The sequence below is a fragment of the Hevea brasiliensis genome, chromosome 7 (assembly GCF_030052815.1).
Source record: "Hevea brasiliensis isolate MT/VB/25A 57/8 chromosome 7, ASM3005281v1, whole genome shotgun sequence".
NCBI lineage: Eukaryota > Viridiplantae > Streptophyta > Magnoliopsida > Malpighiales > Euphorbiaceae > Hevea > Hevea brasiliensis.
This window is the reverse complement of record NC_079499.1, coordinates 8,637,352-8,652,060: the sequence shown is the minus strand read 5'-3', so window position 1 is coordinate 8,652,060 and position 14,709 is coordinate 8,637,352. Positions and strand designations below refer to the sequence as shown.

The following is a 14,709-nucleotide window of genomic DNA, read 5'->3' as shown; positions in this document are numbered from 1 at the left end:
AGATTGCTTACACAAATAATCCCATTAGGGGTAAAATTTCCAGATTTTCCAATTAAACTTATTTACCTTGATAATGCTGCAGAGTTCTCTTTCCATGCATTTGATGAATATTGTTTATCCATTGGAATAACTGTTGAACATCCCGTAGCATATGTTCATGCACAAAATGGCTTAGCAAAATCATTTATTAAACGTCTTCAGTTAATAGCACGACCACTACTTATGAGAACAAAATTACCCATTTCTGTTTGGGGTCATGCTATTCTTCATATAGTAGCACTTGTTCATCTTAGGTCAATGAATTATCATAAATTCGCCTCATTACAATTAGCTTTTGGTCATTAATCAAATATTTCTAATCTAAGAATTTTTGTATGTACTGTGTATGTGCCAGTAGCACTACCACAGTGCACTAAAATGGGCCTTCAGAGAAGGTTAGGAATATATGCTGGGTATGAATCACCCTTCATTAGTCGTTAACTTGAACCATTAACAGGAGATTTATTTACAGCTCGCTTTGCTGATTATCAATTTGATGAAACAATTTTTTCAAAATTGGGGGGAGAGAAAAAGTAAATCAAAAGAGAAATTGAGTGGAAGGTTTCATCATTACATCATCTTGATTCTCGTGCAACTATATGCGAACAAGAAGTTCAAAAGATTATTGATTTGCAAAGAATAGCAAATCAAATGCCAGATGCATTTACTAATTCAAAAAGAATAACAAAATCACATATACTAGCTGCAAATGCTCTAGTTTGGATTGATGTCCCCACAAGACCATCCATTAGTGCTATTGCTAAAGAATCTAAAGTACACCTGGAGCGTGGTAGACCATTAGGTTCTAAAGATAAAAATTCTAGAAGGAAGAGAATAACAAATAATCAAAATAGCACTATTGAAGAATCAAATAAAAAAGGATAAAGACATCGTTGATCATGAAATTTCTGTTGAAATAATTCTTGAAGAAATTCATACACCTGAACCTCAAGGAAATGAGGAAAAATCAATAGATTTTATTAGTGCAGAAAAAAATTTTAATCAAATGGCAACAGTAATTGATGATGTTTTTGCCTATACCGTTATCATGAAAGATAATGAGAATCTTGAACCTTAATTTGTTGAAGAATTTCGACAAAGATATGATTGGCTAAAATGGAAATATGAAATTCAATCAAAATTGAATTCACTTGCGAAACGTGAAGTTTTTAGGTCTGTAGTCCAAACACCGAAGGGTGTAAAACCGGTAAGATACAAATGGGCAAAAACGGAATGAGCATAATAAAATTATAAGATATAAAGCATGACTTGTGACATAAGATTTTTCACAATGACCGGGTATTGATTATGAAGAAACATATTCTCTAGTTATGGATAAAATAACATTTTGATATCTCATCAGTATGGCGGTACATGAAAGCCTTAAAATGCATATGATGGATGTTGTTACAGCATATCTATATGATTCACTTGATAGTGACATCTATATGAAAATCCCCAAAGGATTTCAGTTGCCTGACACATATAAGTCAAATTCCTAGGAAATATATTCAATTAAATTACAAAGATCTTTGTATGGTTTGAAGCAATCTGGGCGCATGTAGTACAACCACCTTAGTACATATTTAGTGAAAGAAGGCTATATAAATGACCTAATTTGTCCTTGTGTTTTTATAAAGAAATCAGTATCTGAGTTTATTATCATTGCTGTATATGTTGATGATATAAATCTCATTGGAACTCCAACAGAGCTCCAAAAGGCAGTGAATTATTTGAAAAAAGAGTTTGTGATGAAAGATCTTGGAAAGACAAAATTTTGTCTCGGTCTACAAATTGAATACTTTCCGTAAGGAATTTTTTTCCATCAATCTCCCTATATAGATAAGAACTTGAAATGGTTTTATATGGATAAAGCACATCCATTGAGTACTCCAATGGTTGTTCGATCACTTGATGTGAATAAAGACCCATTTAGGCCTCCTGAAAGTGATGAAGAAATTCTTGGTCCTAAAATACCATATCTCAGTGCAATAGGTGCACTTATGTATCTTGTAACTCCTACAAGACCAGATATAGCATTTTCTGTTAATGCGCTTGCAAGATATAGTTCCACTCATACTCGGAGACATTGGAATGGAATCAAGCATATATTACAATATTTAAAAGGAACAATTAATAAGGGTTTATTTTATTCTAATAAATCTAGGCCAGATCTAATTGGTTATGCAGATGTAGGGTATTTATCTGATCCACACAAAGCAAGATCTCAAACAGGCTATTTATTCACTTATGGTGGCACAGCTATATCATGGCGATCTACAAAACAATCTATAGTTGCTACTTTTTCAAATCATGCAGAAATAATAGCAATTCATGAAACAAGTCGAGAATCTGTTTGGCTCAGATTTATGATTCATTTTATTTGAGAGAAGTGTGATTTATCTTACAATAAAATGCCCATAGTATTATAGAAAAATAATGCAACATGCATAGCCCAGTTGAAAGTAGGATTCATTAAGGGAGATAGAACAAAACATATTTCACCAAAGTTCTTTTTCACACGTGATCTTCAGAAGAATGGTGATATTGATGTGCAATAAATTCGTTCAACTTACAATTTGGCAGATTTGTTCACCAAGTCTCTACCAACTGCAACATTTGAGAAAATTATGTACAAGATCGGAATGCGTCGGCTTAAGGTTTTAAAAGCAGAGCTTCATTAAGGGGAGTTAAATTTTTAAGCACAAAGAATACTATACTCTTTTTCCTTCACTAGGATTTTTCCCCACTGAGTTATTTCCTTGTAAGGTTTTAACGAGGCATATTCTTTATGCAATGGACATCTAAGGAAGAGTGTTATAAAACCATCTTTATGATGGATAGGGGTGTGCAAACGGTCGGTTCGGTTCTGAACCGAACCGAACCGATAAAACCGAAAACCGAAAATCAAAAATTTTAAAAACCGAACCGAACCGATTGATAGGAGAAAATCAAACCGAATCGAACCGATAAATTTCGGTTCGGTTCGGTTTTAAACCGATCAAACCGAAATTTATAAAATTTCATATTTTTAACATTAAATATAAATAATAAAAACAAAAAAACAAAAAAAATTAGAAATCAAAACTCAAAAATCTTTAGGTTCGGTTTCCTTTGATTTCAATTGATTCAATTTGATTCGATTTTTTTGATTTCCTATATATATTAATAATTTCGGTTCGGTTCGATTTTTTTGATTTTTTTATGAAAATAACCGAACCGAACCGATTTAACTGAAATTATCAAAATTATAAACCGAACTGAACCGATTAAATTTTAAAACTGAACCGATTGAACCGAATTAATCGGTTCGGTTCGGTTTTTCGATTTAAACCGAAAACTGCACACCCCTAATGATGGATGTCTATTTAGTTTCCTATTGAGTCTATTTAACTTCTCCATGAATTTTATTTAATATTGTGAATTTTGGCATGTCATTTGTATGTTATAAATAGGGGATTTCCTTAACCCTATGTTGATACACTCTTAAACTCATCTTCCATCCACATAATAAAATTCCCTCTATTCTCTTTTTACATTTTTCTTATCTTTGATTGCCGTTATAACAAATTTAATTAAAATAAGATTATTAAATAGTAATTTTTTTTTTTCAAATAGCAATATTTTATATCAAAAAATTCTTGTCTCATTTGTCTTTCAACTAGATTATTATCTCCAAAAAAATTATGTATGGAGACAATAGAGAAGAGTTATTTTTTAGAAAGTATACTTTTTTATACTTTTAAATAATTTACTTTGTATAAATATAAAATAAATGTATTTGCAGTGCAAATTAGTTTTTCACAGAGTAAATTTGGTCATAAATTATAAAAGACAATCATATCTACAATACAATTAAAAGTATAATAAATTAAAAATAAATTAATAAATTATATTATACTTAATTAAAGAAATACAACTTACTATATTTCTCCTAATTAATTTACTTCTCTTGTATAAGAAAAGTAGAATAATCTATTTCTTGATAAGTTGGTTTCACAGCATAAACAGAATAATATCTTTCTACTTCTCAACAAAATTCTACTTCCGTAGTCTACTAACCCAGCCTAACAAAATAATTCCTAATTGTGTAAAAAGTCATGGGATGGCATTAATATTGCTTTAATAATAAAAGAGTTTTAATTGGATGATATTAAAATTAATTTTTAAAAATAATAAAATTTTAAATGTAAATTTCAACTAAAATTAAATAAAAAATAATAGCTAAACCTCATAAATTTTTTAAATCATCAATTTTAGAGTCATGATTTCACCAAATCAAGAGACTGGTAAAATAAAAAAAAAAAGTGCATTTTGTTTTTTTTTTTTATTTATGGATCAATTTATAGTTTTGCTTTTAAATGTAAAAAAAAAAAAAAAAAGTTAAAATTGTCAGCAGCACACCCCGCTTTCCCCCCCCCCCCCCACTTTCTCTCCTCTCTCTCTCTCTCTCTCTCTCTCTCTTTTACTTTCTTTCTTTTTCTTTTCTGGCCATAAATTTCTTCTTTGGTTGACGTTCTTAGTATCAAAATGCTCCTCTCTTCATGGTCATTGTGTAGATACCAAATTTGCGTTATATCGTTTCTTAGTTTATGTGAATCAAGTTTTAAAAGTTTTAGTCCATTTTAACTTCTGGGTTAGATCTCTCTCAAACCGTAAATTCTACTAAAAATCCGAGACTACCAATGCATCTTACATGTCGAGAGCTTTGCAACAACAATAATTTAAAATTTTTCTGACACCAAAAATTTAGTGGGTCTCACGAGCTTATCCATGATTTTTTAGGTCTTCAATGGGTCTTTTTAATTAAATAAAAATTATATTCTAACTCTTGGTGTTGTAGGCTTCGCATAGGTATTTTCGTTTCGAGAAAACTCTATCGGTGATCGGGACTGCATTTTTTAGCCAGACAAGTAGCCTATCGGATTCACTTCGGAAGTGGATCAATATTATAGTACTTCCCACTATTTTCAGATGCCCTGAATGTGTTCTAGGTATCAGAATTTGCGTAGGTAAACCTGAACTCTAATTTGCCATTTTTGCCTAATGCTAGATTTAGAATAAAATTTATAAAATATTCATGGGTAGCTAAAAAATTATAATTCCTTTTGCAATAGTAAAATAGCATTGCTAATGACTGCGAGGCATGATTACAGAATTTTTGGGCTTAGTTTGGATAGTTTTTGCAAAATGTAAATTTTAAGCTTAATAGTTGAATTGTGTAGTTATGTGAGTTTTGACTGGTTTGTCAAGCCCAGGCGGGATAGTATGTTGTTGTTGTGTTATGAGCCTGAGGCCATTGGATTAGGAAGTGTTGTTTGAGTTACCTTGCAGGTTGAGTAGGTCTTAGGCACATGGGAAACTTTGTTAGATTTCTGATATAAATTTAGAATGTCTTTGACTCTTTAAATTCTAGTTTTTTTTAATATTGATAAATTCATAAATATAATTGTTTAGGTGAAACGAATAAACCCTCCTCCTCTTTTCAACTGCCTCAGTGATTTTCGATTTATTTGTGAGTAGATATTGATTTTTTTCATATTTTCAATATTATTAAATTATATTTAAGGCATATTCATGCATTCACTCATATATATATAGTTAAATGCTAAGCATACCCTTGTATTACATATTTTATTGATCTTATTTGTGGATGTCGCCTTAAGATAATTTGGAGCTGTGTGCGTGTGTTGGCGTGAGTGCGGTGTGGGTATGGATATGGTAGGACAGGTAGTCGCAGCTGGAGCTTGACTCATTGGGACTCGATCCTTATATGTATGGATAAGTTGAGGTAAGTACGGCTTTAAGTTGACCTCGCTGACCCCCGCACTTGGATTATTAAGAGAAAGTCTAGCTTGAGTTGACCTCACTGACAGGTATTGGAATTAAGAGAGCTATATAGAAGATCAGTTCTCATATATAGATATATTGATGTGACACACGAGTATGTGAGTGCTCCAAATTATCTTTGATATGAATATTGTTTGAATTGTTTGAAACTACGTGAATATATTGCACTTCACACATAGGGATGCATTAGGTTTAGTTAGTTATAGAAATTATATTTAAAATCAATATCTTATTCTATGAGTCGAATGCTCACTTCTGTTTAACTATTTTTCCTCAGGTAATAAGTGGACTTATTGAGAATAACCTGCTTTCTTTTCTCGTAAATTTAATCATAAAAGTTTAGTTGTGATTTTATTATCTTTGTTTCAATTCTAAAACTCTGCATGTACCAGTAGCGTATTATTTTTAATTGGGTTTGTAATAACTTAACTTTCTGGAGTTGTAAAGTTAATTATGAGAGATTTCTTGGATGTATGTGATAATCATTTCTGTGTATGGAGAGAGCTGAGCTCCCAATTGTTTATTTATCTATTTTGAGGATCATGAGGCTGAGTTGAGCTTCTCATATTATTGCTTTATATATTTAGAGGTCGGTGAGCTAAAGCTCCTCGTTGAATAGTCTAATTTATGATCGAACTCTGTCCGTTTGTTTTTTTGAATTTGGACTATACGTATGAGCTTTATGATTAGGCTAGAAATAGTTAGCTTACTATGGACTTTGGGAACCTTATGATGACCTAAGTCCTAGTGCTGATCCAGTCCAGAAATTGGATCGTGACAATGAGATTATTCTTTAACAAAATTATTTGAGTTGTCACAGTATTGTGGTTGATTCATTTTTATAATCATAAAGTACCACCGCTTCACTTATAAAATTAAGAGCTATGGATTTTGATTACAAAGAGGCCACCTTTCATTTATGTAATTAATTGCCTTGCTTTAGCTAATATTTACGAAATTATCATTTACTTATGTGGCATGCAAATTTTGAACCTGCCACTATCCATATGGCTGCCATGAGTTTTACTTTTATTTATATAGCTTGCTGTCGGATAAATAGTTGTTACAAGTGGCATGATTACGTAATTACTACCCAATTTGTGCTACATAAGATTTAAAATTATATTACACATTTGCCATTATCATGTGCTGCACAAATTTCATTGAAGCAAAAGAACAATCCATCTTTTGCTAATATATTACCTTAGGTCTTGGTGATTATTATAATCATGCCTGTCCTTTTTAATGAAAAGGAGAATAGATTTGTCATTGTGATTACAACAAATGCCACCATGTTTTTTACTTAATTAATTGCTAAGAGTTTGTTAAAAATTACAAGAATTGCCAACAATTAATTGTTTGAAATGAGCCCTTCATTTTGGCTGCAAGTTGTAAGAAGATCACTAGCCATATAGAAATTTAGCATCAATTATTTATTTGCCTATTAAATTTTTTATAATTCTTTGCCATTAATAACAAAATAACCAATAATTATTCACTTAATAGGTTGCCAGGAGATTTAATGATAATTACAAAAATTATCATCATTATTTTGTTGTTAAAATTAGCTCTTTTGGATAATATTAAAATTGTTTTGTTCAAAATTTAATTTTTATAATTAATTGAGGACATTATACAAGTTCAATTGGATTAAATTTCAATATTATTTTTTTTTATAAAATATAGCAAAATATGGGGGCATTTAAATTATAATGCTCTAATATCACCTTTGAGCTTGCATTGGCTTTTTCTAATATTACAAGTTTTAGCCTTTAAATTAAGTTTATTCTACATATATGCACATCTATGCATAAATATTTTACTTCAAAGTCTTCCTTAACCATGAAGACCCTTATTTTCAGTCAAAATCAATAATGAAATTGACTTATGAAATATACACTTTATTTATTACATTATTTATTATTCACAACAATATTTGCACAAGCATTATTTTTTAGAAAATCTCTATGAGCCATAATGGGCACTAAAGAGCCAATAGCAGCAAAGAATCAAGGCATCTATCCACTTGCAGTGCAAAGAGCTTAAAGACATTTCTTCGCCTGTAAAGAGACTAAGATGTAAATTCACCCAAAGAGGCATCGACAAGCTACCTAAGGCACAAGTCTGCCTAAAGAGGCATCAATAAGCTATTTAAGGCACAAATTTGCTTATAGAGGCATCAACAAGCCATCTGAAATATAAGTTTGACCAAAGAGGCGTTGATAAGCCATCTAAGGCATAAGTCCACTCAAGTGGCGTCAACAAGCCACCTAAGACACAAGTTCGCCTAAAGAGGTGTCGATAAATCATCCAAGGTACAAGTCCACCCAAACAAGCATTGACAAGCCATCCAAGGCATAATTTCGCCAAATGGTATTGAGAAGCCACCCAAGACACAAGTTTGCTTAAAGAGGCATTGACAAGCTATCCAAGGCGCAAGTCTGCCCAAAGAGGCGTCTACAACCCACCCAAGGAATAAGTCCGTCCAAAAAGGGGTTAACAAACTATCCAAGGTACAAGTTCGCCCAAAAGTGTTGACAAGCCATCTAAGACACAAGTTCGCCACACCAAGGCGTTAGACCACCCAACTATAAAGGTGGAAATCCGCCATTTGAAGATTATTAAGGAGATAGTTCACCACTTAAATATTTTTTAAGGCGATAATCTGCCACCCTTTAAAGTGATAGTATGCCAACTAAAATTTTTAAAGCAATGGCTTGCCTAAAATCAAAAGGCTTTGTCCCATGGTCAGAGCTCTACCATCAAATACACCATTTGACATCGAACCTAAAGATTCGAACTCAAGGGGAGGCTAATGATACAGTACCACCCCAAAATACCTAAATGTATAGAATTCAATCTAATATAAACATTATCCATTGAGAATAAGCATCCTTATTTATCTGGATTCCGAATCCCACTCTTATTGGACTTCCTCAAAATAGGAATCTTCTTTGATCACATTCCTTATTCAAATAGGAGTATACCCGATGCATATATAAGGGGCTTATAATACAAGAAAAAAGGAGATTTGAAATCGATTTTTCGATTTCAAATCAATGAAAATCGATTTCTAATCAACATTAAAAACCGATTTGAAACCGAAATATTCGGTTTACAATCTATAGATTTCTAAATAAATTAAAAACGAAATATGATGTTCGTTTCAAATTCTGAAATCGTTTTGAAACAAACATTTCCATTTCAAAATTAGAAACCGAACTAATTTCGTTTCTAAATCTATTTCAAGTTAGAAACCGATACCAATTGGTTTCTATTAACCTAAAACGAATTTTCGTTTCCAATCAATTTCTAACTTATAAAATAAAATAAAACATTTTTGAAACCAAAATACATTCGATTTCTAAATTGAAACAAAAATTCTGTTTTAAATCCATTACTAAACATAATAAAACAAAAATAAATTACTTCCTATTTTGAAGTCGAAAGCTTTCCATTTAAAATTAGAAATGAAAATTTCGTTTTTAATCTGTTTCAAATTACGGTAAAAATTTTTATTTTTTTAATTTATTTGACACATTATTTCCTATATTAAAGCATATAATATATTATTAATTTTAAATGCTCAATGTCACAATATTTACGATGTCAAATATCAATTAATATTATATATAAATATCACGGTGAAGGGTTATAATAATAATAATAATAATAATAATAATAATAATAATAATAATAATAATAATAATAATAATGTACTATATGAAAAAATAAAATATTATAAAAACAAAATAACATAAAAAATTCAAATGGGTAATTGATAACCCAAAGGGGAAATAACATAAACAAATTCCAGAACTTAGAGTCTAACGAAATTTTGGACATAATAGTCATAAATAAAATGACTACCTCACAATTTGAAACTAAAAACAACTCAAAGCCTAAATCCCCCGTTGTTCCTTCTCTCAAACTTCCTTCCCTTTGATCACACATATGATTTGGTATGGCTGTGTGCCATGCCAGGAGCTAGTACAAGCATTCTTTGGATATCTTAGGAGAACCTATATAAACAATAAAAACAATAAGCTATAACCAAATATGAAGAAACTCATGAATTCATCCAACCCCAATACGCAAGTTTAACACGATCAACTTGACATTGCATGCAATTTATCCACTCATGACCATAAAAAAAAATAATAAAATAAAATCAGTTCAAAAGTCACCGTACCAAGACAGCAGCATACATGAATGAAGTATTATAAAGAACTCAGTCCCTTAAATATTCATAAAGTGTTGCGAATCATTACAAGTTATGTTTGTAAGGGCTCAGTAGTTAAAAACACAGGTTTTTAATACACAATTTTTATGTGTATCAAAATATTTTATAATTTTCTCAAAATTAAAGTCCATTAATCTAACTTTTGAAGAATCAAAAAGGCTATCAGTAAAAATCTAAATTAGTAATCATTATTATTTGTCCTTGCAAGAGACAAATTAGTAATAATTTTAATTGGTGAGTATTATTTTTTCAAAATTAAAATATCCCAGGTTTTTTTTATAGAAAATATCATAGTTATTAAATACCTTAAATTAATTATTAAAAAGTAAAAAATAAAATAAAAGTAAATTTCAAAAGAAATTCTACTAAACCGACACTTGATTGAGTAATTTATTATAGGAAGTTTTTTATGAATTTTATTTTTTATATAGAAAATTTTACTTTTAAGTAATTATCAATTACTTTTTTCCTATCATAAACCAAGTCAAACATCAACAAAGAGTTAGTTAGTAAAGAATGAATGCATTGCGAAATAGGGATAAAAACAAATCCATAAGGAAACCAAGTAGTAAAGGTCAACTGCTGCACTAGAATACCATCCTGTCATACTGGTAATTATTACTTTATTGCTTAGTGTTGATGAATAGATGATGGCTGTAATAATTTTTCACTTACTAAAGCCTTGAAAGGATAAAAAATACACTCTTCTAGAATCTGATTTAATTAAATTTTTTAGAATACTGATTTAATTAATTAATAACCCTATAGAGTATTAGGTTTTTCCACATTTATTATTGAATTTTTAATCTTTTAGATTATAAGATACATTTAATAATTATATTATTATTAATATAATAATATTAATTATTAAATAAAGTTGAACTCGTACGTGGGATGAAGGACTGATTTTATTAAAGCAAGGTTAACAGATAAACCATTAATATGAACAGAACACTGCAGGAACTCTCTAGATCTAATTCACCACTGCAGTAACACTTGACTGATCATCTAATGAACTACAAATACAATACCCTAATTAAACTATTAGTCAAAATGCTACAATGCTTGCATAGAATACAATAATCCATGGTAAATAAATTTTCACTGAAACTAAAAACTATGTTTTCTTGCTTGCTTCTTTTGCATCAGGAAGCAGAATTGCAAAGTGTTAGAACTTCCGAGCATCTCATTCTACCTATAATTACTGCCATCCTCAATACAAAATTCATTTTTCGTTCTAAATTTCATTCTAACTTTAGTCTAGAGAGAAGACAAAATACTATAAGTCTAGCCTCAAAAGAGCATAGCATAGCATGCAGAACAGCATAATACTATAGAAAACCTCAATTCCTTATTGCAAACCATGGGACGATCAAGAATCAATAGCAATTGTGAACGAAATCAATTAAAAAAAAGGGAATAAGCATTAATTGTACTAATACTGTAATACAAATCTTTCTGCATACCCGAATTCTCGCAATTTGGTCCTGGCCAATCTCTAGCAATTGAGCCAATTCCCTTTTCAGCTGCTTCACCTGTGCTTATCTCTTATTCTTTAATAAATTTATGCGTAAAGCCATAAGCTTAAAAGACATTTTCCTGCAAGAAATAAATCAATTCAATATACTATTCAAGTAAATAGTTAGTGCAAAATAGTGTTAATGGAAGAAAGAAGTAAAAAATTGAAAAAGAGGAAGCAGAACAGTAACAAAAGCACCTTCATGGGACCCCTAACATGTCTCCTGACAGACCAATAGATTTGATTTTCATCTTTCTCCCCATTTCAAATATATATGCAACAACAACTATGAAGTTAAATTCTCTACTGTACAGGTTGCAAGATATTTAATGTATTGAGTAGGTACTACCACTGCATAATTTGTTTTCTGCTACTGGAAAATTAGGTTTGTTGCTATTGCAAACTAGGTTTTTTATATTGCAATCTATTTTTTTTTTTATGCAATCAATATAAATATTTTCAATTTTCAGCACTTTTTATTGTGATATGGAAGGTTAGCTCTTCAAGGAGAATTCTAGTTATACAAAATTAGTTTTCTGCATCTACAGAATTAGAAACTTTCTCTAATCTTTGATTTTTTCTCTTTCAAAACTATCATGAACTGAACAATAAATAAGCATTCATTTAATTGGTCTATTGAATCCATGATAACAAATGCAAACACCAAATGAAAGCACATACGCTTTTAACAAGACTTATTCATAAGTAATTTTCAGTCTCACCTTTCAAAAGAAGAAATGATCACATATTTGATAAGAACAACTAAGTGATATTTCTTAGGAAACATGATGCCTAAATGCAGTATAGAAGACCACACCACAGAATGGTGTTGATATGAAAATGAAAAAAGATCCAATGTCAGAAAATCAAGCTTAGAGCAAAAAGCTATGAAATAAAGAACAACCTACTGTCACATATGAAGTTTACAGAGTAGCTGTCTTCTACTCATATTCAAATTTCAACACATCTATTTTATCAGAAAATTAGGTGACTTAAACTGGCCCAAAAACCCAACAAGACTATTTTGAAAACTTAAAGACATCTTGGCTCCACTGTCCCCACATTCAAATTGAATAAGTTAAATATTGCACCATATCAGAACACTATCAGATATAAACCTCGAAGGAAGTCTGAAAGCAACACCTGTAACTCCAGAGTTAATCTCAAAGGGCAACAAATATAAAAAGAAAACCAGTAAAAGAGCAGCAAAACAAACTTCTAAAGCTAATATCCAGTAAACAAAAATATGCTAACTTTAATCTCTAATTTCAACCTGCACGTTGCTAGATAAATAAGCTCAAGAAATAGGCATTCATTTAACATTCCAGAGAAAATTACCTAGTTACAATATGATAGCTGTGATTTAGATAGCTTAAAGAAGGAAAAAAACATAAACACCTAAAGCAAAAATAAAGATAGGGAAAAAGAAAATTTCGGAGGCCCAAACTGAAATCAGAGACAAAAGCAACAGCTAAAATTTGTTTGAAGGTAATGGAGGAGCTTAGGTCTTTGTTTCAGCTGAGTGAGTACCTAATAGACACGAGGAGGAGTTGCGCGGAGCAGAGGAAACCTTGGAGGAGTGAGCACTCAAAGGTGGGGCATCGTAGGTGGGTCTGAGAACAGTGAAGTTCTATGTGGCCCTCGGGACTGAGATTATGACTAAATAGAAAATCGAAGGAGATGATTTAAACTTTGTGAGGGTGACTTCGAAGGTGTTGTAGTTTTATGTGGGTTTTATGAGTTGTGACAAAATGGGTATGGTGATGCACTATTTGAGAAGTGCTGGGCTTCGGTCAGTTTGGATAGGAAGGATGAAGGGCGTGGAGCTAGTGATGTACGAGAGTTGGGTTTTCGGAGCATGAAAGGTGGAGATGGTGGCAAGCGTTAAGGGTAAGCTGGATTCGGATGGAGCTGCTGGTGTTCAGAGAGACATTTAAGCGAGTTGTGTTTGAAGGAGAGGAAAAAGATGAGTGATGCACTACTCTTTTTGGTGAGAAAGCCCTAATTTCAATATCCAACCTCAACTTTTGAAACCGAAACAATCAGTTTCCAAATCAAGAAATTAGAAATCGATAAGCATTGGTTTCTAATATCACCTCCAAATTTTACAATACTACCTTAACTTTTGAAATAGAAACAATCGGTTTATAAGTCAATGAATTAGAAACTGATAAAATCAGTTTTTAATATCACTTTTAAATTCAATAACACTATCTTAAATTTTCAAACCGAAATAACCAATTTCTAAATAAGGGATTAGAAACCAATCAGAATCGGTTTCTAATATAACCTAAATATTCAATAAGACTATCTTGACTTTTGAAATTGAAAGAATAGGTTTCTAAATCAAAGAATTAGAAACCGATTAGAATCAGTTTCTACTATCACCTAAATATTCAATAATGCTATCTTGACTTTTGAAACCGAAAGAATCGGTTTCTAAATCAAGGAATTAGAAACCAACTGAATTAGTTTCTAATTTGGCTTGTAATAAGTAAAGTAAATCTAACTTTGGAACCGAAAATCATCAGTTCATTTCTAATTTGGCCTGCAAATAATACCTTAACTTTTGAAACCGAAAGAAATTGGTTTCTAAATATAAGAAATAAAAAACTGACAAAAATCAGTTTCTAATCGGTTTCTAAACCGATGCAAAATTTGTCACTAAATTTTGATGCATACTTTAGAAACGGATGAGTTTCCATTTCTAATTTTAGTTTCAAATATGTTGCTAATCAGTTTCTAATATATTTGACTTGTTTTAATTAATTTCCATTTCAAAAGTCGTTTCAAATTACAAACTGACGTAAGTGTTAAGCCTCCATGATCAGGCATAATGTTCTCTCTAGTCAATTATTCTCAATCTTAATTCTAATTACTGATTCAAGCATCAAAGGGGTTATCCAAGGCAACCTACCTAGTGTTTTCTCTCTTATCTTGCAGGTTCATACTTACAAGAAAAATCCAAGAACAATATTAGTGGCATCATCTATGGGAAATCAATATAAAAAAGCTGTGTATCTTTCCTTTCATCTTTTAAGATCAAGGCCAAACAAAA

At 31.0% G+C, this 14,709-nt stretch overlaps 1 long non-coding RNA gene across 1 annotated transcript; it reads right to left on the bottom strand.

The window, feature by feature from the left end:
- Positions 1–9,586: 9,586 nt before the first annotated feature.
- On the bottom strand, positions 9,587–13,680 carry LOC110633341 (uncharacterized). Its single transcript, XR_002490809.2, has 3 exons — positions 13,182–13,680; positions 11,599–11,731; positions 9,587–9,911 (listed from the first exon to the last, which is right to left on the bottom strand). It is a non-coding gene; the product is annotated as an uncharacterized LOC110633341 (long non-coding RNA).
- Positions 13,681–14,709: the final 1,029 nt, after the last annotated feature.